This window comes from Aotus nancymaae, unplaced genomic scaffold (assembly GCF_030222135.1).
Source record: "Aotus nancymaae isolate 86718 unplaced genomic scaffold, 86718_ANA_hifiasm-v0.15.2.pri h1tg000067l, whole genome shotgun sequence".
NCBI lineage: Eukaryota > Metazoa > Chordata > Mammalia > Primates > Aotidae > Aotus > Aotus nancymaae.
In genome coordinates this window covers 3074842-3090244 of record NW_026988482.1, presented here as the reverse complement: position 1 = coordinate 3090244, position 15403 = coordinate 3074842, and the positions used below count along the sequence as shown (strand labels likewise).

Sequence of the window (15403 nt, the reverse complement as noted above, 5' to 3'; positions counted from 1 at the left end):
GGAAACACGTGCACTTTATTGAATGCCATTGTAGAAAGGTATGTGAGGATAAAGGGGTGATACAGGGCTCGGCTTGGGGGGCAGGGCAAGGAATGGAAGGGGCAGGGAGTACTTGGGAAACAGGTCATGGGCAGAGCCCCTGGCCTTGATGATTCCTCTTGATCTATCGATATGCTTGCAGAATCAGTATTGGGATGATGATAAGCAGAATGGTCATGAAGATGCCCAAATTCAGGGCCCAGACATTCGGGCACTTGGTGGTGGAGGCGTAGGCCTGGGCCCTGGTCAGGTCGCCAGACATCTTCCTGTCCCTGGACTTGACGGAGTAGGCGACCACTATGAAGCCCAGGCAGCAGAGTTCCTGAAAAGGGTGTTGAACAGGGACCAGACGACGTGGGCACGGAGGTCTTGCTGCGGATGTGGATCACGGTGGATGTCAGGGGAGCAGGGTTGTGGGGTGCCCCCAGCGCAGCCACCTCATGCTCCTCCTTCAGCATCTCATAGTTGGGGGGACGGTCTGTGTTGGCGGGAGTGAAGAAGGTTTGGACAGTGTGGTTCATGGTGTCCGGGGAAGACGAGCTGTGGTCGGGTTGCTGGGTGGTTCTAAAAACCATTTTCGAAGCCAGTGATGCTCAAAGCATTGTCCCTGAAGTAGCAGCATCAGCATCACCTGGAAACTTGTTAGAAATAAAAATTCTTGGACCCACCACAGACTTACCGAATCAGAAAACTCTGAGGATAGAGTCAAGCAAATCATCTTTAACAACCATTCCAGGTAAATTCTGATGAAATCTTAAGTTTGAAAACCGCTGTTCTAAGCTGTTGGAGGCCTTCGGAACTTGGAGTAAAAGTCAGTGGCAATGGCCTTCTACTTGACTGGTTCTCAGGTTGTGGTCACTCTGTGAATGAGTGGTTGTTTTAATGCATGGATGGCATAAGAGGGTGGCAGCACAGAGGTCATTCTGTCAACAGCAGATCCAACATGAGAGACATTGTCATAGAAAGGGTGATTTAAGCTGGCAGAGTGGATGAATTGTCTGAAAGTATGTACCATGTATGGTGAGAAAATACACCCAGGGAAACAACACAGGGAATACTTACAGTTGAAGGCAAAGATGGGGAAGAAACACCAGCAGGAAGGAGAGAGAAAACTGGCAGAGAGACAGGAGAAGGACCTGAATGAGGCAGTGACACAGAAACCTAAAGACAGGCTGGTCAATCTGCAATTTAAAACGGGCCTGAAATTGATCCACTTGATCTCAGAAATTTAAAAAGGAGCCAGGCACGGTGGCTCACACCTGTAATCCCAGCACTTTGGGGGCCCAAAGTGGGCAGATCACAAGGTCAGGCTTTCAAGACCAGCCTGACCAACTTGCTGAAACCCTGTCTTGCCTCCGACTACTGGGGAGGCTGAGGCAGGAGAATCACTTGAACCCACGAGGTGGAGGTTGCAGTGAGCCGAGATCATGCCACTGCACTCCAGTCTGGGTGACAGAGTGAGACTCTGTCTCAAAAAAAAAAAAAAAAAAGGAAAGAAAGAAAGAAAGAAAAAGTAAAAGAAAAGAAATTGAGAAAGGATTTGGCTAGAACGGTTTCCCAACCCCTGGGTCACAGTCCAGTAGAGTCGGCCACACAGCAGGCAGTGAGTGGTGGCAATCGAAGCTTCATCTGTATTTACAGCCACTCCCACTGCTCGCATCACAGCCTGAGCTCCGCCTCCTGTCAGATCAGTGGCAGCATTACATTTTCATAGGAGAACCAACCCTGTTGTGAGCTGCACATGTGAGGGATCTAGGTTATGCTCCTTAGGAGAATCTAATGCCTGGTGATCAGTCACTGTCTCCCATCACCCCCCAAACGAGACCGTCTAGTGGCAGGAAAACAAGCTCAGGGCTCCCACTGACTCTACATCATGGCACGATGTGTAATTGTTTCATTATATATTACAGTGCAATAATAATAGAAGTAAAGTGCACAGTACATGTGATGCTCCTGAATCATACCAAAACTATCCCCCGCCCCTGGTCTATGGAGAAATTGTCTTCCGCAATACTGGTCCCTGGTGCCACAAAGGCTGGCGAACCACTGGGCTAGAAGGTAGTCATTATACTGGGATAGAGGCAAAGACAGATTGAAGGGATTCAGAAGAGAACGGGAAGAGACAGATGAGACTCAGTGGGAATAAACAATGTCTTTTAAGGAGTTTTCTCAGAAAGAAGAAAGGAGGGCAGTTTTGGGAGCAGCAGGCTCAAGGCAGCCAGTGTAAGCTGGGAGAAGTGTATGTATTTTAAGCAGAAGAGCAAGAAGCCTTCAGGAGATTGTGTTTATTAAAGAAGGTGGAAGAGGAGCTATCATGAGAACGAAGTCAGGAGCAGAGAAGAAGTGAAAGGACTCAGAGGTGCCTTAGGAACAGAAAAAGAAAGGAAAGGGCGGGGTTCGTGCAGGAGAAGGTTTGTGAAGGTAAAGAAGATGAATATGAACTAGGTTATGCCTGACGGCATCAAACCTATTTGTGAAGTAGGAGTAAAGTCATTTACTGAGGCATTATTATTTTTATTGTTGGATAAAGGATGGTAGAAGGTAGAGGTGCACAGGGATTAGCAAGAGGTGAAAGACTGCAAGAAGATAAAGTTGCATTTCTCTATGGCCTGGCACTGGCTAACTCCTTCGAGTTACAGGTCTCTCTTTTGCATAGTTCTATACAGTTAACTGTCTCCTGCTTAAATTAGCTTTCCTGACTCTTTTGGTGGCTTTTTTTTTTCTTTGAGACAGAGTCTTATTCTGTTGCCCAGGCTGGAGTGCAGTGGTGCAATCTTGGCTCACTGCAATTTCTGCCTCCTGGGTTCAAGTGATTCCTGCCTCAGCTTCCTGAGTAGTTGGGATCACAGGCATGTGCCACCACGCTCGGCTAATTTTTGTATTTTTAGTAGAGACGGGGTTTCACCATATTGATCAGGCTGGTCTCGAACTCCTGACCTCATAATCTGCCCGCCTCGGCCTCCCAAAGTGCTGGGATTACAGGGGTGAGCCATGCGCCTGGCCTGGTGGCCCTTTTTCTCCGTGCTCCGGAACAGTTCATGATCCCCGGGGTCTGTTTTCCATTGGCCCCTTCTCTTCTCAGTGTCCACTTCTTTCCTGGTCCCACTTCTGTAGCTTTATCCATTCGGTTATCAAATTCAGACACAGCCCAATCTTTCTTTTGAATTCTAGATCTGAACTTAGCTGTTTTTAGTATCTCAGTTTCACTATATGTAAAATCAAACTCTTCATCCATTTTGCTGTAAACCGACTCAAACACGCTCCTCTGACTGAGCATGCCTGTCTCTCTCAACAGTGTCGCCATTAATTGCTCGGGTTTCCAAAGCAAAAAGCCATCAGTGATCTCTACTTACTCATCAATCCTGATAGCAATTGTCTAATTTTTAAAATCAATTTTATCTCTCAAATGTTGCATTTTTTTTCCTGAGACATATATCAAAGTTTTTTTTTCTTCAACTTTTTTTTTAACTTCAGGGATACACGTGCAGGACATCCATCCAAGTTTAATTCTCCATCCTCTTCCATAATAACCTTCTTATAAATCTCTTTGGTTACAATATTTCCCCTCTTTAACTAACTCATCCTCCATTTTATGAGCCCAACTGTCGGTTAATGTAAATGGTCTGAGCACTTATAAGATAGTAGGCTAGGCTAAGCCATAGCATTCAATAGATCAGGTGTTAAATGCATTTTTGACTTACGGTATTTTCTTTCTTTCTAAAATGCAGATCTGTTTATGCCTCTCACTTTTCCATGTCCTTCAGCTATGGTTTTCACGGTGTTCTGAAGAACTCAGCGTTGGCTAGAGATGTTTTAAGGATCTCAAATTATATATCTGATCGTGAAAATGAATTTATATCATTGATCACGGTCTTTTGCTGTATCATACCAGATAGAGATGAATATACCAGTGGAAAGAAGTACAGATGTTTCCTGACCCATCACGGGGTTACACCCTGATAAACTCACTCTAAATTGAAAATATCATAAGTCGGACTAGGTGTGGTGGCTCACGCCTGTAATCCCAGCATTTTGGGAGATTGAGGCGGGCAGATCACCTGAGACCAGGAGTTTGAGACCACCCTGGCCTACACGGTGAAACCCTGTCTCTACTAAAAATACAAAAATTAGCCAGGAGTGGTGGTGGGCACCTGTAATCCCAGCATTTTGGGAGATTGAGGTGGGCAGATCACCTGAGACCAGGAGTTTGAGACCACCCTGGCCTATACGGTGAAACCCTGTCTCTACTAAAAATACAAAAGTTAGCCAGGAGTGGTGGTGGGCGCCTGTAATCCCAGCTACTCGGGAGGCCGAGGCAGGAGAAATGCTTGAACCCGGGAGATGGAGGTTGCAGGGAGCCCGTATCACACCACTGCACTCCAGCTGGGGCAACAGATTGAGACTGTCGAAAAGAGAAGAGAGAGAGAGAGAGAGAGAGAGTGAGAGAGGAAGAACCATAAGTCAAAAATGCATTTAATACCCGATGTAGTGGACATTATGGCTTAGCCTAGCCCACATCTTGTAAGTGCTCAGGACATTTACATTAGCCTACAGTTGGGCAAAACCATCTGGCGACACAGGACATGGGAGAAAACTGGATGCTTACCGTTGTGGTCACGTGGCAGACCGGAAGCTGTGGCTCCCTGCCACTGCCCAGAATCTTGAGAGTCTTGTACTGCGTATTGCTAGCCCAGGAAAAGATCAACATTCAAGACTTAAAGTATGGTTTCTACTGAATACACATGCTTTCTCACCCTCGTAAAGTCAAAAATTCTAAGTTAAGTCATTGTAAGTCAGAGACTATCTGCACATCAAGTCACTAGATAAATAGACTATTAGAGAAACACAGTGGATACCATTATCTTATAACACATCCAGAGAAAAATTTTTAAAATGTACCCATGACACTTAAAGAATAAACATGAAGGCACAAAACCTTTCCAAACCAACTCGACCAGAGTCCAATATTGCCAATTCCTCTATTTTGCATATCTTTGCATGCAAAAAGAGATGTATTATAAATAAAATATATAACATACACATAACAGGGGAAAGTGCTTAGATCAGCTTTGATACATTAAATCGGGTGGAAAGAATGTGGAAAGCTGTATTTGTACTTTTGGCACAAAAACAGTAGAGAAAATAGGAGTAGTGATTTTTATAAAAGTTGTTACTGATAATGTGTTTGATTAATCATTTAATTTGCATAAACAAGCATTAGCCCTTAAGAAAAGTGCTGTTTTCTTTTCAAGCCAGTTTGCTTATTCTATGTAGATCAACGATGTTACTAAGACATAGTCTTTAACATCCCAGGACATTGGTCTGGGCAAAAATTTCTTGAGTGAGAAGCACAGGCAACCAACACAAAGATGTCCAAATGGGATCACATCAACTTAAAAACCTTCTGCACAGAAAAGGAAACCATCAACAAATTGAAGGGACAACCCACAGAACCAGAGAAACTCTTTCCAAATTGCCATCTGACAAGGGATTAATAAGCAGAATACAGAAGAAACTCAAACTTAATAAGAAAAAAACAGCTGGGTGTGGTGGCTCACGCTTGTAATCCCCGCACTTTGGGAGGCCGAGGCGGGCAGATCACGAGGTCAAGAGATCAAGACCATCCTGGCCAACATGGTGAAACCCTGTCTCTACTAAAAATTCAAAAATTAGCTGGCTGTGGTGGCGTGCGCCTGTAGTCCCAGCTACTCAGGAGGCTGAGGCAGGAGAATTGCTTGAACCCGGGAGGCAGAGGTTGCAGTGAGCCGAGATTGCACCACTGCATTCCAGCCTGGCGCCTAGCGACAGAGAGACACTCTGTCTCAAAAGAAAAAAAAATCTGATTAAAAATGGGCAAAAGATCTGAATAAACATTTCTCAAAAGAAGACAGACAAATGGTCAACAGGTATATGTAAAAATTCTCAACATCGCTAATCACCACAGAAATGCAAATCAAACTATAATGAGATATTATCTCACCCCAGTTAAAATGGCTTTTATTCAAAAGACAGGTAATAACAAATGCTGGTGAGGATGTAGAGAAAGGGAAATGCTTGTGTTCTGTTGGTAAGAATGTTAATTAGTGCAAACACTATGGAGAATAGTGTAGAAGTTCTGCAAAAAACTAAAAAAAAAATTATCAGCAAGATATGAAAGCTGGCACAATTACTGTACCACTGAGAAAGACGTAGCTGAGTGTGGATTATTGTTTATTTGAAATATTCATATCAATACCTTGTTGGGAGACCGACAGCAAGACTCTGTCTCAGAAAAAACCATTTGCTGGCCGTGTCCCCACAAGGTATATGCTGGGTATATATCCACAAGGAGAAAAGAGCAATATATTAAAAAGATATTTATACTACCATATTTATTGCAGTACTATTCACTATGGCCAAGATATGGAAACACTCTATCAGAGGCCAGGAAGGCAAGTGGGAGGAGGGAGTAGAGATGGTTAAAGGGTACAAAAGCATCCTTTTTATCAGTGGAATAAATAAGATCGAGAATCTGGCAGCACAATGGGGTGACTAGAGCTTACAATAATTTATTATATATTTAAAAATAAATAGTAGTGTTGAAATGTTTTTAACAAAAAGAAATAATAAATACTTGAGGTGATGGATACCCAATAACCCTGATTCAACTGTTACACACTGTATACCTGTTTCAAAACATCACGTGTCCCATAAATATATACAACCATTATGCACTCATAATGATTTTTGAAAACGCATAGTCATTAAATAAAACACTATTTTTTTTATTTTTCATACATTTTTCCAACATTTATCAACTGCCTACTACGTGTACTATATAATACAGTCTGTTTCAAAATTCACTTTTTGGTAAATGAAATTTGCTGATGGCCAGGTAGGGTGGCTCACGCCTGTAATCCCAGCACTTTGGGAGGCTGAGGCGGGCCGATCATGAGGACAGAAGAGTGAGACCATCCTGGCCGACATGGTGAAACCCCATCTCTACTAAAACACAACAATTAGCTGGGCGTGGTGGTGGGCGCCTGTAGTCCCAGCTACGCAGGAGGCTGAGGCAGGGGAATCGCTTGAACCTGGGAGGCTGAGGTTGCAGTGAGCCGAGATTACTCCAGCCTGGGCAGCAGAGCAAGACTCCATCTCAAAAAAAAAAAAAAAATTGCTGGCCCTCTCCCAACAGGTATTGATATGAATATTTCAAATAAACAATAATCCACACTTAGCTACATCTTTCTCAGCAGTACAGTAATTGTGCCAGCTTTCATCTTTCTGATAATTTTTCAACGGCTGAAAAAGCCCAGTTTTATAATGTTTACAAAAACAGAGGAAATGCTAGAGGGAAACGGAACACTATTGAGACTTAATGTCTAAATCAGAATAAATAAGAGCCTTTAAAAAGTTGAATATCTGGCCCTACTATAACTTATTAGTATCAACATCTATTACAACATCTTCCTTACCTCACTCCATCTAGTTTTACCTTAAGAAGCTGTATACATGTACACGCTTAAGGTCATACCTCTGTCATGGTGTTCATGTTTTGCGTGTGTGTGTGTGTGTGTGTGTGCGCGCATGCATGCGCGCACATGCACAATTGCGTGTATTTTCCAAGTAATGATTAAAACTCTGATTTCTAAAATTAGACCTAGGTTTAAATAAAAACTCTGCCACTTATTAACTGCAGAACTCCAAGATCAAACTGTGGATGACTTAGTTTCCCCCTATTTGGAGGAGAATAATAATAATAGCTTCCTTATTTAGTTGTTAGCAGCAAAAATTAGATAATGTATGGGAAATACTTGGCCTGGCATATGAGAAACTCTAATTTTCAACTCGTTATTGTTGTTGCGCTGGTTGTGACTCAATTACTGGCTGTGGCCATTGTTGTTACCTAACTTTACTTTAAAAGCCAGTTTCAACACTGCTTTCTTCCTGGATCTGACCATAGGAGGGATGGAATTTGGATCAGGCTTTGATGAGGAGACACGACCCAAACTCATACCTCGCCTGCGCATCAGGGGAGAGAGAAGGACTGAGGATAGAAGGCCTTGCATGGGTTTAGGCAGTGTAGTTAATCCCTTTATGTGTGCTTCATACCATAAGGTTAATGATTACAAATTTCTACCTGATTGTTTTCTGGGAAAAAAAAAAAAGGGTAGCCGACGTGAAAGCTCCTAAGCCAGAGGCTAGCACTTAGCGGGACACCGGTTTCCTCGCCTGCTGTCAGTCAAACCATCTGCTTCTCTTTTTCCTTCCTTTCTTTCTCCACTGGAACACAAGCTGAGGTCCCTTCCTTAGGCTGTGGCCACAGATAATCTCCATGCAGTGCTTCCAAGGACCTGCTGTAAAGGAATTACTTTCCCCTCATCAAAGTAGACACTTTACTGAAAACCAACTCTGCTCCTCAGTAGAAGAGAAAGAAACCAGCATTATCATGACGACGATCATCGTTTTGGAACATCTATGGAAAAGGTCCTGCAGACTCCCTGAAAAAGCATCTTCTTTATACTCACCTTATTGTTTTCATTGTTTCTTTCCTTGAAGCATATTAGACAATTAAAGCAAGTTGGATTCCAGCGTTTTCAATATTTTGATTAAGATTTTATGTTCAGTAGTCAGTGGTATGTAATTTTGGAAGCATAATAACAATTTTAATTAATTTTCATAGGTTTGCTAATTAAAACAATTAAGAGGTAGAACTTACTGGAAAAATAATTGGAGGCTCTCTAGTGAATATTATCCTTGAGGCTTCACACAAGCACAAAATGGTGCAAATTTGTTTTAAAAATAGCAAGAAATCCAAAAGAAGTAATTATAACATCAAACCAAAGTTGTTTCTGCATTTATCCTTTTTAAAAATAGGAGATAACGTTTTTGTTAAGCTTCTGGAAGCTGCTTCTGCCTGCCTCTGTGTTCATGGCAGTAGCAATAATTAGAAGCACCACCAGACTACTTTGTAAAAAAGCAGCATGATACGTCAACACAAGTACTGAGAGGTGAGAACGTGAAGAAAACAAACACTGAGAAACCCCGAGAAAGTAAAGGAAATATCGGATGTGAACTAAACTACTTTCTGCTCACAGGATGCAGTCCATGAAGTAAAAGGGTTTCCAGCTTTTTAGAAGTCACAGAACCTTTAGGGACAAAACATATTTTTCAGAAACTTAACACAGGACACAATCCTTGATAGTAGTAGAACCACGGACTGAACACGAAAAGAAAAAGGAACATACGGAAATATCCAAGCAGTTAATCACAGTGGTTAAATGCAAGAGCTTCGGAGTCACTCGAAGTTTTAAACCTTGCTTCACCGCTAAAATAGGGTAACAAGACCCATCCCCAAAGGAGATGTAAGGATCAAACGAGTTAATATATGTTAATCACTTAGAACAATGTTCTATCCAAAGTAAAATTTAGTTATTTTTATAATTATCCTCATTTGCATTTAAACTATGAAAACATAGTAATTTCTTCAAGTCCAGTGCAATCTCCACTGTGGCAGTTTATTCAAATGATGTTGTACAACCTTGCAAGAGGCCCAGAGTTTTCTGGAAATGGCATTTTAAAACCTCAGCATGTTCATCCAAAGCCTAACAAATGCTGATACCCCTTGATTCTATTACACTTAACAGAATATAGTCTAAGGAAATGATAAAAATGTAACCAATTGTACACAAAGCTATTCACCACAGTATTATTTATTAAAAAATTTATTAAAAAACTTAGAAAGTCTAAATGTCAGACAAAAGAGGAAAAAATAGTAAATTATTTAAATGGATGACAATATTTTTATTAGCTGAAATATTATACAGTGATTACAAATGTTGGCCTCTGGTTATCATTCATAATTATATATAACATACCGAGGGTATGGTGGTAAGCAAAAACAGCAAAATATATAACTGCATTAACAATGTGATCACAATTTATAATATGACTATTTAAATAATTATTATTATAGTACTAATCAATTAAAAATGATTATTATAAATAATCATAATTTATAATATGACTATTTAAAGATATTTCTAGAACATCCCTTTGACAAGTGTATTAATAACAGATTATTTCAGAGGGTTAAAACAGGGACCAGCAAACTTTTTCTGTAAAGGGCCAGGTAGTAAATATTTTAGGCTTTGTGGGGCATGTAGTCTCTGTCTCAGCTAAACAACTCTGTTACTGTTGTATGGGAGGTAGCCATGCATAATAGTATACAAAGGGGTGTGACTCTCCTCCAATAAAATTGGATTCACAAAAAACAGTCGGTCGACCTGCAGGCTATAATTTGCCAACCCCTGGGTTAAATATGTCTTTTTAATATTTTTCTATATTTTCTAAATTTTTTTTGCAGTGAGAAAAGCAAAAATTACTCTCATAATTTAAAATAAAACAATAAGCACTGTAAAAATGAAATGCTGTTTATTAAAAAATATAAAATACCATGGATAGTTAGAAAATGGCCATAGTGGACTTTTATAGCTTAAAAATTTATATCAGGTGCCATGGTCTGAATGTTTCTGTGTCTTCGAAGTACGTATGTTAAAATCTAACCCCCAAGGCGATGATACGAGGTGGCAGGGCCCTTTGAGAGTTGATTAGGTCATAAGAGCAGAGCCCTTACAAATGGGATTAGTGCCCTTAAAAAAGGCCCCCAGAGAGCTGTCTTGCTCTTTTCCACCATGTGAAGACACAAGAGGGTACCATCTATGAAGAGGAAATGGGCCCTCACCAAACACAGAATCTGCTGGTGCCTTGATCTTGGACTGCCCAGCCTCCAGCACATGAGAAATAATTTTCTGTTGTTTACAAGCTACCCAGTTTATGGTAGTTTGTAATAGCAGCCCAAATGAACTAAAATACCAAGTCACATCAAGACTTGCTCAAAAATACACACCTCAAAATCATAATTACTATCTATGAAAAACCCACAGCCATCATACTGCCTGGGCAAGAGCTTGAACTATTCCCTTTGAGAAGTGAACAGGACAAGGAGGCCCACTCTTGCCCCTCCTATTCAACATAGTACTGGAAGTCCTAGCCAGAGCGACCAGGCAAGATAAAGAAATAAAAGGCACCCAAATAGGAAAAGAAGCCAAACTCTCTCTCTTCACTGAAGATAGGATTCTATACCTAGGATATCCTAAAGACTCTGCCAAAAGGATCCTAGAATTGGTAAACAACTTTAGTAAAGTTTCAGGATATGAAATCAATGTACAAAAATCAGCAGCACTTCTATACACCAGTAACATCTAGTCTGAGAGTGAAATAAACAGCACAATTACAGTTACCACAGCCACGAGGAGAATGAAATACCTAGGAATGGCGCTAACCAAGGAAGTGGAAGATCTCTACAAGGAGAACTACGAAACACTGTTGAAAGAAATCAGAGACAACACAAATAAATGAGAAAAATTCTGCGCTCATGAATTAAAAGAATCAATATCATAAAATGCCCATATTGACCAAAGCAATTTACAGATCTGATGCTATTCCTATCAAACTACCAATGTCATTCTTCACAGAATTAGAAAAAAAACTACTCTAAATTCATATGGAACCAAAAAGAGCCTGAATAGCTAAAGCAATCCTAAGCAAAAATAAAGCCAGAGGCACCACACTACCCAACTTCAAACTATGCTATATAGCCACAGTAATCAAAACAGTTTGGTACTGGTACAAAAACAGACACATCGAACAATGGAACAGAACAGAAAACTCAAAAACAAAGCCACGCGCCTACAACCATCTGATCTTTGACAAGGCTGACAAAAACAAGCAATGAGGAAAGGACTCAATTCAGTCAGTGGCGCTAGGATAACTGTCTAGCCACAGGTGTAGGATTGAAGCTGGACCCTGACCTTTCACCATATGCAAAAATTAACTCAAGATGGATTAAAGACTTAAATGTAAGACCTCAAACTACAAAAATCCCGGAAGACAACCTAGGAAATAGTCTTCTCAACACTGGCCTTGGCAAAGAATTTTTGGCTAAGTCCCCAAAAGCAATTGCAACAAAAACAAAAATAAATAAGTGGGACCTAATTAAAATAAAGAGCTTCTGCACAGCACAAGAAACTATCAGCAGAGCAAACAGGCAACCTGCAGAATGGGAGGATACGTTTTCAAATTATGCGTCCAACAAAGGCCTAATATTTAGAATCCTTACGGAACTTAGAACAAATCAAGAAGCAAAAAACAAATAAACTCATTAACTGATGGACAGAGGACATGAACAGACATTACTTAAAAGAAGACATACAAGTGGTCAACAAACATATGAAAAAATGCTCAGCATCACTAACCATGAGAGAAATGCATATAAAAACCACAATGGGATAACATCTCACACCAGTCAGAATAGCTACTATTAAAAAGTCAAAAAAAAAATAGATGCCAGTGAAGCTGTGGAGAAAAGGAAATGCGTACATACCTTTGATGGGAATAGAAATTAGTTCAGCTACTGTGGAAAGCAGTTTGAAGGTTTCTCAAAGAACTTAAAACAGAGCTATCATTTAAACCAGCAATTCCATTACTGGGTATATACCCAAAATAAAATAAATCATTCTACCAAAAAGCACATGTATTTCTATGTTCACTGCTGCACTATTCACAATAACAAAGACACGGGCTCAATCCAGGTGCCTATCAATGGTAGATTAGATAAAGAAAATGTGGCACATACATGCCATGGAATACTACACAGCCATAAAAAAAAATGAAATCATGTCCTTTGCAGCAACACGGATGGAGCTGGAGGGCATCATCCTAAACAAATTAATGCAGGAACGAAAACCAAATACGGCACGGCCTCACTTGTAAGTATGCACTCAGCACTGAGCACCATGGACGCCGACATGGGAGCAGCAGACACTGTGGACTACCAGAGGGCGGCGGGAGGGGAGGGGCTGAAAAACTACCTGTCGGTTACCGTGCTCACTACTAAGACGTAGGAATCCATATTCCAAACCTGAGCATTATGCAATACTCCCATGTAACGAGTCTGCACATATACCCCTGTATCTAAAATAAAAGTTGAAATTTTTAAAAATGGCATGCTCAAAAATAAAAGTCTTTAGTGGCTCTGTGTATCACACAATCCAGCCTGTAAGGACAGATCTGACCTCTGGCTCTATCTCAGAACTTGTTTCCTCCTACTCTCTTTCTTGATCATCTGCTCCAACCGTATTTGCATTGGCATGGGGCACTGAGATTGAGATTTAATGCAGACTGTGAAAACACAGAGTGGTTCCATTAGCTTCCTCATCTCATATGAAGGCTCTGCCTTCAATTTCAAGGGTCCTGGAGATAACCTTTACAAAATACTCAATCTGGCCGGGCGTGGTGGCTCACACCTGCAATCCCAGCACTTTGGGAGGCTGCCGCGTGTGGATCACCTGAGGTCAGGAGTTTGAGACCAGCCTGGCCAACATGGTGAAACCCCGTCTCTACTACAAATACAAAAATTAGCTGGGCGTGGGTGGCGCGCCTGTAATCCCAGCTACTCGGGAGGATGAGGCAGGAGAATTGCTTGAACCCAGGAGGAGGAGTTTGCAGTGAGCTGAGATTGCGCCATTGCACTCCAGCCTGGGAGACACAGAGAGACTCTGTCTAAAAAAAAAATCATTCACTCTTCAGAAGACTTTTTCTTTCTTTCTTTCTTTCTTTGTTGACCAGAGGCCACCAAGTTTCTTTTTTTTAAAAATTTTTTATTTTTTTTCAGAAGACTTTTAAAAATGTAGGTATTTCTATTGTGTATAGAATATGTATATACAGTCCATGCTGTATTCTAGTATTTGACCCAGTTTTCTGTATTTTTATCCAGCTTTTTATCATTAGAATGGCAACAGGGTGCAAATCCAGACTACTGCAGACAGAAGATTCTTGATAGTGCAAGAAAAGGCAAGCAACGTCAGGAACCCAACAAAAACACCAAATAGCCTCAGATTTTATTTTTCAACTTAAAAAGGTTGAAATTTTATAAAGAGCAATCGATGATTTCTCTTCCCTCTTCTCTGTTGTGCCTCCTACACCACATAGCCACTCCTGACCTTGGGCTCATCAATACTCAATGTATTTATCAATATGTTCAGCACCATTTTTGATGTTTCGAAATAGATAAAAAGGGAATGTCTTTATGGTTTTAAATTTTTGTTTCTTTTCTTATGACAGTTTAAGCACATTTTTTATACATTTAAAAGCCCTTTCTGTTTCCTACTATAGGACCTGTGTTTTTCTATTAATACTATCCTTTAGTTGAATTTTATTTTTAGTATGTTGTAGGGACTTCTAATAGGTTTTGGAAGAAATTAGCTTTTCTCTGTCATGTGTGCTGAAAATAACTTTTCTATTTAGTATTTTAATGTTATTTCTTTAATATTTACCTGTGTAATTTGCTATGCAAAAATTTTAAATTTTTATATGGTCAAATTTATGGTTTTTGTCGGTCTTCTAAAATCTATGTCATGCTTTGAAAGACCTTACCTACTCCAAGATTGTAAGACAAAGTAAAAAACAAAAGTAGGTCTCCAGTGCTTCTTTTTTTTTCCAAGTAATTTTACAATTTATTTTTTCCTGTTAGTTCTTTGCTACATCTGAGATTGATTTTGGAGTATGGAGTGATGGGGGAAAGGTATATACCACATTTCCCTGCTGTTTCAGTGAGCAAGTTTCTCTAAGCCGTCAGGTATTTAATACTTAAAACATTGCACAGGGATCCAACAAAATAACTCTTACACAAACAATGCTAACATGTGGCAGCAAATTTTCACTCAGTCATTTAGATCAGCATTTTCTGAATTTTAATCAGTCACCTTAATAATTTCTGACATTTCCACATGAACTTCTATACTATTTACTTAATACTTTTATTTTAATTGCTCCTTATTTCATAAGTAATTTTATTTAAAAAGAAACTTTACATCATAATTTAACATTCTAATTACATTTTCTGAAGGTATATTGACATAAAATTTAAAATAAATTTTCACCCATACATTGCTAATATCATCTCATTTATTACTTTGGAAACAGTGATCTAGTTAGAGTCAAATATATAGAAGTTTGGAGCGCTCTAAAATACAAATTGGGGGAAGTGACTGAGAGGAATTGTGAATTTTCACACTTGAAGTGTTGGTGATACTCCCTTTTTTTTTTTTCTGCATGGTTGCTTCATAAAGCCTACTGAAAATTTCATTTACTGACTTATGTTACATCATTCGGTGTTTTAAAGCATGACAACAAAATCCCAAATTTTACCCGGCTAGGTCTTATTTTAGTTGTTTTAACTTCAATAGCTTTAGGGGTACAGGAGGTTTCGGTTATGTGGGTGAATTGTATGGTGGTGAGGTCTGGCATGTAGTGCACTCGCCAC

General features: G+C 40.1%; 1 long non-coding RNA gene and 1 pseudogene across 9 annotated transcripts in view; both read right to left on the bottom strand.

The window, feature by feature from the left end:
• LOC135270792 (uncharacterized) overlaps window positions 1-15403 on the bottom strand; it is a 718673-nt gene that overhangs the window by 137571 nt on the left and 565699 nt on the right. The window lies entirely within an intron of this gene.
• On the bottom strand, window positions 113-781 carry LOC105720456 (interferon-induced transmembrane protein 3-like; annotated as a pseudogene).